At 39.4% G+C, this 13,073-nt stretch overlaps 1 protein-coding gene across 1 annotated transcript in view; it reads right to left on the bottom strand.

Annotated features, from left to right (window-relative positions):
* The window catches only part of LOC115586709 (cadherin EGF LAG seven-pass G-type receptor 2-like), a gene marked incomplete at its 3' end in the record, with an annotated part of 196,024 nt that overhangs the window by 118,841 nt on the left and 64,110 nt on the right, over positions 1–13,073 (bottom strand). The gene's annotated exons all lie outside the window — the stretch shown is intronic.

The following is a 13,073-nucleotide window of genomic DNA, read 5'->3' as shown; positions in this document are numbered from 1 at the left end:
ACTATTTGGAAAGATTAAACATAGAGATCCTGAATCAAAAGAGAGGGCAAATAAGGATGGATAAACAAGAATACAAAGATGAAAATGATAACGGAGAATGTCCCCATTGTCTCTGTGGGACAACTGCAAAGCGTTTCTGAGGGGGAAAATTATAGGCTATTGCACTAAATAAATGAAAAAAACAGAATAGAAAAATTGGAACAGCTGCAAAAAGAATTAAAAACCTGCAATCTTTTGAAACTTTTTATAAATAGCAAAGACCGAAGCTTTCTTAGAACTGATAACTCTACCTAAAGTGGGGGGACGAACAAAATAAATGTTTAATGAGAGAAATTACAGATGAAGAAATTATAAAAGCAATATCAAATTTAAAAGCCAATAAGGCAGCAGGACCCAATGGTTTCCCTTTGGAGTGGTACAAAGTGATAAAAATTTGCTGATCCCATTGATAAAACACATATAACCACGATATTAAGACGGCCATAACTCCTCCTTCTTTGAGAGATGCAGTGATTTCTCTGATACCAAAACAGGGCAAAGACAAAATGGAGTGTGGAAGTTATCGGCCAGTGAGTATACTCAATTCGGATTACAAAATCTTTACACATATTTTGGCAAAAAGACTCAAAAAAATTCCTTCCTCAAATTGTGAGTCTAGTCCAGACAGGCTTTATCCAGCAGAGGCACACACAAGATTACATTTGCCGTACGTTACATGTAATGGAGAAAAAAAAAAGAATAAACTTCAGGCAGTACTATTGAGCCTCAATGCAGAAAAGGCACTTGACCGAGTCAGCTGAGAATTCTTACATAGAGTATGGAATGTGAGTAGGAAAATGTGAATTTCATCAGACCTTTATTAAAACTATTAAAGCCTTATATAACAACCCAAAGGCAAGAGTAAAAATAACTGGAGAAGTTTAAAACCTTGTGGCCTGGAAAGAGGGACCAGACAGGGCTGTTACTAAGACAATGATAATAATACAATGATAATATTACAGGCATTACAGTGTTAGACCAAGAACACAACATTTCCTTATTTGCGGACAACGTTTTAATCTACTTGTGTCTCACCAAAAGAGTAAATCTTGAGAACTGGTGTCATTTCTAGATAGCTTTAGCTCGCTATCAGGATACCAATTGAATATTTCAAAGTCCCAGATATTAAGTTTCAACTACAACCCTAGCCAGATCATTAGCTCCAAGTTCAAAATACATTTTAACTTGTTAAGCCAAAAGATAAAGGAAGACATAAGGACGTTCATAGATGGAAGTTAAAACTGTATCATCATAATTTATTTTCTGTGTTGCCTCTCAGAGCCTCTGTACATGAATGTACATTCAAACAAAATACTTTGTTATCCTATTAAAAGTTGTGGAGAGAAGTTGGGACTGAACATTATGCTAGTTTTTTTAGTGTTGTTTCTATTTTTCTTTGGGATTTTCCCATTGAATTAAAAATGGATAACACGCAGCATTGTGCAGCCCTCTTCATTGATCTTTCTAAGGCATTCGACACAGTGGACCACTTTGTGCTCAAGCACAGACTATCCAAAGCTGGACTGTCTCAAAAAACTATTGGTTGGTTTGTTAATTATCCTACAGACAGGTAACAGTGTGTGCAGGCAGAGGGCTGCACCTCTAGTTTCTCTCATTATAAGTAAAGGTGTACCCCAGGGATCAGTCCTGGGTCCACTCCTATTCATTTTGTACATCAATGACATCTATCTAAATGTGTCAAATGTGAAATCTACTTTTATGCTGACGATACTGTACTCTACAGGTTCAGCACCCACCCCCGAAGGGGCCCTCTCCCAGTTACAACTTGCTTTTAACACGGTCCAAGAACATTTGTATGATTTAAAACTTGTTTTGAAAGTTGACAAACTAAAGTCATGCTGTTCTCTAACACAAAATCAAAACCACAAAATCTGCCCTCCATCTTCTCTTCTCAGGGTCTAAAGATTGAGTGTGTTCCAACTACAGATATCTTGGTATATTAATTGGTCAATCCCTCTCTTTCGCAAATGGTGAAAAGATTGAAACTTAAACTGAGTTTTATTTTAAGATCAAATCCTGCCTTTCCTTTAACTCAAAAAAGAGACTGGTTACGGCCACTTTTATGTCTGTCTTGGACTACAGTGATGTTTTATATATGCATTGCCTCGTCTCAAAGCTTACAAGCTCTTGACACTGTGTATCATGGAGCTCTGAGGTTCATCACTGGTTTTAAAGCACTGACTCATCACTATACGCTGTAATGATCGGGTTGGATGGTCTTCCTTATCAACACTCAGACTGAGACACCTGCATATTCTCATTATCAAGGCAATTTTAGGTTTCCCTTCCTTCTACCTTTTGTCTTACATTAAACGAAGTAATGCTGGGATTTAGAATCTTCGGTCTCAGGATTTGTTCTTGCTGTCTGTCCCAAAGTCAGGACTGAACTGGGAAAGAAAGCGTTAGGTTTGCTGCTCCTCCTCTGCCTGGAACATGTTGCAAAAAACTTTGAAACATAATGAGTTGGTCTTGTTGAACTCTTTTAAGGTGAAATTGGATGACCTGGAGGCAGAACATCTGGTTGTAGATGTTTTGCCTGAGGCTGGTTATTACTGTAGCTGAACTTCAAATGTTGCTGTTTTGGATGCTGAGTGTTTTAATGTCTATGTCTACCTTGTGTTTGTGTGTATGTATGAATATGCTGCTGCCTGTCTTGGCCAGGATACTCTTGTAAAGAGATTTTTAATCCCAATGAGTCTTTGTCCTGGTTAAATAAAGGTTAAATAAAAAAATTAAATAAAAAAAAAGAAAAAGAAATAAATAAATACATTTAATCGACTGCTTTCACAGTAAGTAAGAGTGCATTCATTAGAAATGGAAATAAAAATGACCAACAACAAATTGGCGGCTCCTGCTTACAGCACATTACATCCACTTGTCCTTCTAAACAAGGCTCTCATGGTGCTGAAAGATCCTCCACTGCTCTCTAAAACATTTCTGACTTCTTTCCTCTACCAATAATCTTTCTACATGCCCGATAAAAGCTCCAACACTGTGAGAATAAACTGATTTATTTTAATAGACTTACTGCTTCCTTTCCTGATATTTTGATGTCCTCTGATGGATTTAACATGTGATTCAATGAAGAACATTTTAATATGAATGTTAAATAAGAAGATTCCTGCACTGACCACTCTCTGTTCTGCCTCCAGGTGACAGTCGGGGGAAGTGTGAGCAGCAGCAACGTGGTTGTCATCCGTCTCAACCAGCCTGCTAACATTGTGGAGAACAAGATCCTCAATGTGGAGATGTAAGACAAGTTCAGCTCACCATAAAGACTCTTGGGTTTTGTTTCCAGTTTATATCATTTGTAACTTATTTATTCCTCCAGCTCTTTAACTAACGCTCTTGGCTGGACCGTGAACGTCATCGAGGTATCCAACGATAACGGAGGAGCCTCTGAGTCCAGGATACAGAGGACAGCTGTGTGGAGTCTGGTCAGCTTCATCTGTGTGGATGGAGGGACAGTGGTGTCCGGTGAAGAAGTCACAACGTAAGAGTTTGATTTTTAATGACAAAATTCAGCGTGAACCAGACAGATTTATATATATTAGTTAGCTTCCATCTACAGTCCTGCTTCTTCTTGTTGATTGAAATACAAGTATTACAATTAATTATAACAGTTAACTTAATTAACAGTTTTTGTGCGGTAACATAAAATAAAATTCAATACACGTAAGATAAAAACTTGGCACTGGAAGAGGACTTCCGGTTGAGCAGCCATGAGGTAGGCAGCATAATAACAGAGCTCCCCGATCATCAAGAAAAACGCCATGTCTCCTTTTTAAATCTCGCTTGAAAACACACTTATTCCAAGTAGCTTACTCTGTATTAGACTAATCATGTAATCACACTCTTGCCTATTGCACTATTCTGACCCCTGAAGCTCAACCCTGCCTAACCCGGCCCAGTTGACTTCCTGTACAATGAGGACTACAAAGTCTGAATTCTGTGCCAATGTCCTAGCACTATGTAATTGCATCTTCATATTATTAATTTATCCTCATTTGCACTAAATTGTCTCCTGTTTTTGTTGTACTGTTGTTCTTATGTGCAGTGTCCTTGAGTGCTTTGAAAGGCGCCTTTAGAAAAAATGCATTTTTATGATTGTTATTAATTTTTTCCAAAAGATTGTTACACATCAACAGAAGATTTATAATATGCCCAAACCAAAACCAAAAAATTTCACAGATGAAGGAAAGGACTCAAACAGCCGAGGAAGAGTCCATCGAGGACGACACAGCTAGCCACCCTGACACAGGGGAGCCACAGGTGGATGCGGACATGGCTAGCCAGATTATATTGCAAGAACTGAGAGAGTTTCGGTGTGAAAATGTAGAGACTCTCCGAGATATACGAGAGGAGATTAAAGCAACTAACAGCAGAGTTGACGAAGTCGAAATGCGAATCTCAGAGACTGAGGAAAGAGCGCAGGGACTAGAGGAGGCTGGTAAAACTACAGGCTAAGTTGGAAGATAAGCTAACAGATCAAGAGGGAAGAGCAAGACGTGAGAATATTAGAATTCACGGCATAGAAGAAGGGTCTGAGAACCACAAGTCTCTGGATGTTGTGGGGCTGTCTTGGCTGACACGTCTCTGCAGCATCGCGTGGCAGTCAGGGATAGTGCCTCTGGACTGGCTGACCAGGGTGGTGGTCCCCCTATTCAAAAAGGGGGACCGGAGGGTGTGTTCCAACTATCGGGGGATCAAACTCCTTAGCCTCCCTGGGAAAGTCTATTCCAGGGTACTGAAGAGGAGAATTCGGTAGTTGAACCTCGGATTCAGGAGGAACAATGTAATTTTCGTCCTGGCCGTGGAACACTGGACCAGCTCTATACCCTTCGCAGGGTGCTCGTTTGCCCAACCAGTCCACATGTGTTTTGTGGACTTGAAGAAAGCATTCGACCGTGTCCCTCATGGCATGCTGTGGGAGGCGCTTCCAGAGTGCAAGGTCGGCGGCCCTCTGCTAAGGGCTGTACGGTCCCTGTACGACCGGAGCAGGAGCTTGGTTCGCATTGCCAGCAGTAAGTCAGACCTGTTCCCGGTGCATGTTGGACTCCGCCAGGGCTGCCCTTTGTCACCAGTTCTGTTTATTATTTTTATGGACAGAATTTCTAGGCGCAGCCACGGGCTGGAGGGGATCTGGTTCGAGAGCAGCCGGATTTAATTTTTGCCTCTTCGCAGATGATGTTGTCTTGTTGGTTCCTTTGAGCCAGGACCTCCAGCATGTCCTGGGGCGGTTTGCAGCCGAGCGTGAAGCAGCTGGGATGAGAATCAGCCCCTCCATGTCTGAGCCGCTGCTCCTCCACATCAAGAGGAGCCAGCTGAGGTGGCTCGGGCATCTATATCGGATGCCCCCTGCACGCCTTCCCAGGACACACTGGAGTGACTATGTCACTCGGCTGACCTGGGAACGCCGTGGGATCCTCCCTGAAGAGCTGCAGGAAGTGTCCAGGGAGAGGGAAGTCTGGGTGTCCCTGCTCAGACATCTGCCCCCGCGATCCGGCCCTGGACAAGCGAAAGAAAATGGATGGAAGGACCAACAAATCTCAAATTTTGCTGCGACAATTCCAGGATCTTAAAAATCGATTCGGTTTGACCAGTCAGGATTTTTGTAAATTTTAGCAACTTCGACATTGCCTAGAGAAAATAATGAGAAAGGAAGAATTGCAACAAACAAATTTGGGTACTGTGAAGATATTTCTACTTGGCTACAGGTCAGGCCCTGGACGTGAAAACATATCAAAGATATATGTAAGGCGTTACAAGAGGTAGAAGGGAATGATACTGCATATATAAAGGAGAAATGGGAGAAGGAGAATAACATCGTGATGCAGATGGATATGTGGGAATAAATAATTTCAAAACAGTGGAAAAGTACATTTGCTCTTTCCTGGAGAGAGTTTGAAAGAGTATAAGTAGGGTTTTTTTTTTTTTTTTTTGAGTGCCAGCTCAAAGGATTCTCCAGGATCAAGTACATCCTGTTGGAGATCCTATGGCGAGAAGGCAACCCATTTTCATGTGTTTTGGGACTGCCCGGTGATATTGGAAATAAATTAAATTGACTATGGAGAAAATCATGAAAATAATGACTCCATCAGAGTTCCAGACTTTATGTCTGGGATTAAGACCAGACACTGTGAAGGGGTCTGAAAACAAATGTATGTATTAGATCCTAGTACTAGCAAGTAAGAAAGCAATCACAAGGAAATGGTTGGTAAAAGATTCTATTTTTTAGATTCTTAAGTTCCCCTACCAGTTCAGAACCTGTATCGGAGTACTATTTTGTTTTTTTATTGATTAATTACATTTTTTAATTAGTTATCTATTTCTCTTTCATTATCTATATGAATGATAAGACTTATGGCATCTATACAACTTAAGAGCAACAAAAACTTGGAGCTGACCTCTTGTGTCTGGTCTATCAGGAAACTGCAGAGCGACTCAGAAGCTGTGAGGGAGGAGCTAGTCGAAGTGTTCGGGATCAATCTTCAATTTGAGATCGAGTCAGAGCCTCAAAGCCCCGCCTCCAACCAGACTGTGGTCATTGCTCTGGCCATCCTGTTTGCCTTGAGCATGATGGGATTGATGGTGGCTGCCGGCTTTGTCATCAGGTAAGACTGAAAACAACTTGACTCAGACTGGTTCTTCTTCAGATGAAGCTGCTTGTTAACAATTAGTTAATACTAGTGCATTGCCCGTAGGAAGCATGTATTCCTATAGAAAAGTGGGAGGTTAAGTAGCTTTTTCATGGATGGCCAAATGAGGCTGTGTTTGAAGGTGAGACGTCAGGGATATAATTGGCTGTTTTTGACTACTTTTGATTATACCATTATATTTCACCTTAAAAACTATTTACCTTGCCTTACTTGGTGTAATTATTTTCAGCACAACCTCACATGTGTGACTGTACAGTTATTTTTTAATTTTAACGTACTATATTAACACTATGGACCTAAAATCACAAAATAACATAAAATCAGAGTAGAAAAAGTATGAATTTTTACTGTGAAAACCACAAATATGTTTAATGAACCAATTGCATTAGTTATAATGCAAATATAAATTGTTGTTTGCTAAATTGGTGCATAAGTTTTTGAAATTCATCATCAAAAACTATATAACACACTAACTATACACTCCAAACACACTATATGTCACAAATCTCTCAACTCTCAAAACTCGCTATCTCTGTCGCCGTCTCCAACACGTCACTGCTGCTGTCACTCATCCGCCGACGTCCCTCCCACATCTTCCTGTTCCTCAACAACCAAGCTTGCTGCTTGGACACTTTCGTGAAAAAAGCTTGTTTTTACCGTTTGTTGCTGCACCAGACACAAAGCAAACATGATGGCAATGTTCACAAAAAAGCACGTTGGACATTATTTACCCCAAGTCTGGTTTTGGACGTGCCGGTTCGTCCGATCTGTCGACTGGGTAGGTGGGCTGTGTGGGCTAGCGGCTAGCAGCTAGCTACACACGAACATCCACAGATTCCGATTCCACTTTGTTGTCCGCGCGTCTCCGGATCTCCTCAGACCCGAACAGACTCGGTCCGGACTCGTTTAATCTCATTAATCCACAACAGTCAGTTTAGATGCACAGAACAGAACGGGGCCGATCCGCCGGCAAAACCCCGGTCCAGCTCGCGCCACTGCAGGTACAAATCCACTTGTTTCTTCAGGTATGTCGTGGGCTTGAGCTCTGCAGTGATTGGCTCTGGTGGGCACATGACTGTAGTGGCTCCGGTGGACAATGCTTGCGGAATTTGTGAAGAATTTCTGAAATAATTTATTCATGGTATCATTGCAGTCCAAGCAAATGCTTAGTTGCACACCATTGAACCACGCAGCAGCCATGTTGAAATTCTCAGGTCAGTGTGATCCTGATCCGCAGAGATATTTGAGGCACACGCACACACACACACACACACACATCCTGCACGTATCTGAAGAAAGAAAAACAAATTACTTTAGAGCTTAGCATTAGCTTGATTAGCTGATTGGTACCATCAGAGATCCTTTGTCGATTTGTCTGTGAAGAAGGTTCACTCGGGAGAGATTAGACAAACTGAACTTTGTATCAACGGAATTTTTATCTTGTCATTTTTTTTTTAATCTTCACTGAACTCTGGAATCTTTCTTTTAGTGAATATTATTTGAGCTTGTTGAACACTTAAGCAGGATGAAGTCGAGCTGTTGTTGTAAGATACCCCTGCAATTTTTTTTATTAAGGATTTTAAAAATGTAAACGTGATGTGTTGATATTTACAGATCCAGATGTGATTATGCTGAAAACAAAAATGTTTAAATTGAAAATGGAAAACAAATCATGACCTTAGAATCCAAAATCCAAATCGAAACAGGCATTTGGAGAATCATAAACCTTGAACTGAACTGTTCTCTGAGCTGTCGTCTCCACAGGACCATCTCATTTTCTACAATCAAAAGCAACGTTTAATATGTAGGATACTATGGTATGTGGTCCTGACATGGGCAGCACCATAAAAAGATAATGTAGGAGACACTGCTCACACACTACTTTGATATATATATGATTATTGATCACTGGCAATTAATATTACACTCGTTAAAGGGGCACCACCTCCGTGTTTAGTTATTGGAATAATCCGGAGGACATTATTCCACACACCTAACTGTACAAGTTGGCTTGGACAGTTAGAGTCCATTCAAAATCAATTTATTTAATCTCAATATTCTGAAGTAGTGAATTCTTAGCACGTATCCATCGGTTCTCCATATTAAAATTAAGTTCCAGACAAAGACAAACGATTATATGTTTATTGACTAAATAATTTGGGTAAAATAAAAGACATGACAATTTTAGACGAACAACAGATAACAGAAAATGTAAAGACTGTAATTAGGAAAGTAATAAAGTCGTGTGACCGTTGGTAGATGGTAAAGTTAAAGGGTCGGGTTATATATATATCAAATATTACGGGAGTAATTTTTAATACTACGAGACCCTAATCTTAATTCTCTTAAGTTCATAAGATAGAAGTTAGAACTTTGACAGAAGTCAGAACTTTAGACACCACTCATTCTCACGTGTGTGGATCCAGCTGCATGAAGACGTTCAGCTGGTTTTGTCTGGGAGTCAGGAGGCACTGAAGTTTGGTGTTCTTGAGAGTTCTGGGTTGGACTACGGCACGGCGCGTCGGTCCAGTAGCCAGAGGGAAGGCCGGTGCTCTGTTGAGGAACTCTTGGTCCAAAGGCCCAGCGGGGTTTCCGCCCTGGGAGCGCTGGGGGCAGAGTCGGTCTCGGCTGGGAGCACACAAAGTCTCTTTCGTTGGACTCTTTGCAAGGCTTGCAACGTTCTTCATCAGACGATCACAGTCTTGAAAAAGACTTTTGTTGGTGGTTTCAAATAGTGGCACTCAAGTTCTGATTCTGAAACTAATTCAACTTCTTCTGGATCAGGCGGTGATACTTTAACAGTATAAAATCAAAAAGAAAAGAATTCGTTCTATTAAAAACTTGAATAAAAGAAAACAACTTAAAGTAGGGATTCAATTCGCTTATCTTAGAGCTTGTTGCAAAAATAAAGATTACTTAAAAAATAAAAATAAAATAAAAATGAAAAACAAAGAAGAGAAGAGAAAAGAAGAAGGAGAAGAAGCAGGGGGAGAAGAGGACAGGGAGAGAAGCGTGTCCTGAGAAGAAGAGAGAGAGAGCAGGAAAGGTGAGAGCAGAGCAGAGGGGTCTGTTTTTATGACCTGCAGCAGGCAGACTGAATGGGGGGCCCGGCTGACAGTGTCACACCTCCTGTGATCTGAGTTGAGGCTCCCAAAAAGTTTATCTAACTATACTATTGGATTTAATGTTTTGAAATCATGTTTTAACCTTCCCAAAACTTCACCATCTTAAAAGTCGAATTTTTTGCCTTCGTGAAAAGATGCAACATGATAATGATCATTTGTCATTCAAAAGAATTATAACCTGATTAAGACATGGAGCACCACAGTATACAACATGTAACCATAAAGTATACAATACACAGTAGAACCAAGGACTTATACATATTCCTTGTAGTTCTATCTTAACAAAACATATCAGACATTTAACTGGTAAATAACACAAGTATCACACAAGGAATGATGATCTTCAAGTCTACTCCATCTTCAAAGGGGAGGGGGGTTTCTGTTGACCTCAAACTTGTTGAGTAATAAACTTCATTTGACTTGACAATAACATAACAAAGATCTGTTGAATGACTTCCTACTCTATTTCGGGATCTGTTCAATTTACGAAATTGAGATGTAGTTTATTTGTTAATTAGGACTTATTTGAATTTGGGTGAGAACAGAAGACTGCAATTGGAGGAATGGTATGTCAGACCCAGGAACAACAACGGTCGTAAATAACAGTTGGACATGTGAGGAGAAGAACACACAGATTAGGTTTCCCATTAAGCCTTCCCCCACTGGAGAATGTTCCAGAGGCAGAGAAATGTAGACAGTAAAACATCTTAAATCACCACATCTATGTTAGAAACCAGTCCTCCTTCCTTTTGGTGTGACCAAAGAAAACTCTATCGGGCTTGACCTTGTTTGACCTGAGGAACAGGGGTTCATCTTCTTTGGAGGAAGAGGAACAGACCAGATGTGTTTAGTCGTTGTAAATCACTAAAGTAGATCTCTGGTGATCTGTTTATAGCAAGGTAAACAACATCCTCCCACTCTGTGGAGAGGAGAGGAATTTGCCAGGCCAGGATATGGGGGGCTTTCAGTCCCCTATGCTGGAGAGAGGAGTCAATTTGGGTTAAAGGTAATTATGGCCGAAATGAGACCACTTTAAGATGCAGAGACAAAGGCATGTGTTCCTACAAATAGAAAACATCTCATTTTAGATGCAGCTGCTGCAATTTTCCTCTGATCTCTGATTTAAAGTTTCTGAACTGTGTTCTCTAAAAGAATTAAAAGTGGAAACGCTCATGCAAATATATGTAACTGAGTAACTGTCCAAAATAGTTTTGTTTAAATAGAATTAACAAATTGATACAGAAAGTTATTATATATTAAAAATTAAACAAATGGTGGACACTAATGATGAACCTTAAACTAACTGTTAATGACAAGTTAACCAGAATCTTTTTTTATCATTTTTAATTCAAAGGACGTCATTTTTTATGTTTTGACATCAGTGTCACAACACGTGACTCCTGCCAGGATTTCTGCCAGGATGAAGGAAGTTAAAGCTTCAACATGTGTTTAATCTCTCAGGGTCAAGAAGACGAAGGATCATCGTGAGGATTCTGAAGTCAGTTTTGACATGAGCCGAGGCCGTGAAGGTTTCAAGTAAGTCCTCTGAACAACTCGTCACGTTAGAATGTTGTCACGGCTGTTAATGAAAGGCCTGTTTTTAATAGAAACCTCCTCCGTTATGTTTCAGTAACAAAGCTTGGATGGATTTTGAACCATTCAATAAGGTAACAGAAGAAAAAGACATCATTTGAAGCGTTAAAATATGTTGTTTGAATGTTTGATGATTATTTTTTGTGTTACAGAGGAACTCACTGGAAAAAAAGCCATCCTTCAGCAACGACTCAGTGAAGACAGACAACAACAGTGTGAGAGGCCGACAGATGAATGAAATCATGTTGTGGAGAACAGCTTTTAACAGGCACGTCCAGACACCACAGCAGCTGGGTTGACTTTATTGATCAGCTGCTGTTGAGTTCAGTGTTAAATTTAAATTAAAACTTTTTGTTTGTTTTTTCCCCGAGGGATGAATCATGAGCAAACACTTTATTCCCGGAATGATCTGATTTATTTCCTTTGGTGCTGGAAAATACAGATGATCTATTGATTATTATTTCGATAATTTGTGCCGTTTAGCAAACTTCCAGGTTTATAGTTTCATATAAATCAAATGTCACATACCTGCTTTTGTTTTCAGACGCAGCTTATATTCTTTGTCTCTTTTTCAAAAATGTAAATAATATTAAAGTAGCTCTGCAGTAACTTTTGTTTCCATGTACAAAATCTGTAAAAATATTTAGTTTCGATTAGAATTTGTTTGGAATTTGTCTTTTCTGATATTTGCGAACGTATGAAATAAAATCTGTGAGGAAAAAAATACTTTCTTCTGTTTCTGGATTTGTAAATAAAAATGCTTTCAAAGAACAGAAAGTCAAAATGTTTCATATTTGGAGCAACAGGATATAAAACTCTTCTTACAAGATGTGAACTGAACACGAGCAATGAGATCGTCCTGAAATTGGATGGTTTGAATTTAAAATAATAAAAAGAACACACACAATAATACCAATATCCAGCCTCCTCAGAACAAAATGAGCACCTTTCACAAACACTTTTGAGTTCAGGATTTTGGTGAATTTTAAAATGCAGGAAAAGTACAGAGGAAGGCTGCAGCCAACAACTGTCCACCAATTATTTTACTAATAATTAATCTCTGGGTGTTAAACTGTCAGAAAACAGTAGAGCTGCAAGAATCCTCCTGTGATTATTTTCAGATATTGACATTTGACTCATGAACAGTAGAAATTATCTTTTGTGTATCACAATTTTAATTTTAACTGAAAAAACTATTAAAACTTTATTAAAATGTATTTTAGTCTGAACCAAACAAATGTTTTCTCACATCTGGAGAACAAGATTTGAACATGAGCACTACAGTACTACATTATATTACTGTATTTTATTCTTATTTAGTTATATCTATATTTGTGTCCACATGTTACGGTATGTTTTATGATGTGTGCAAAGCAAGCTGTTCAAACTGGTGGGATTAATGAAGTCGTTTGAATCTGAATTTAATGCTGTTCATCACATTTTACAATTATGATTGTATTTTTCGATTAATTGTTCAATAGAGAAAAGTGGAAAAATTGTCTCTCCCAGTTTCCAAGGTGACGTCATCAAGCAGACATTCAGAAGACAGAGCAATTCTGACATTTAAAAAAAGAGAAGAGGAAACGTTTAATTTATGAATCTTTATTCAAAATGATGAATTGCTTCACGGGGGGTG

This window comes from Sparus aurata, chromosome 1 (genome assembly GCF_900880675.1).
Source record: "Sparus aurata chromosome 1, fSpaAur1.1, whole genome shotgun sequence".
Lineage (NCBI taxonomy): Eukaryota > Metazoa > Chordata > Actinopteri > Spariformes > Sparidae > Sparus > Sparus aurata.
Note: the sequence above shows the minus strand (reverse complement) of the source record. Positions and strands in the feature narration are given on the sequence as shown.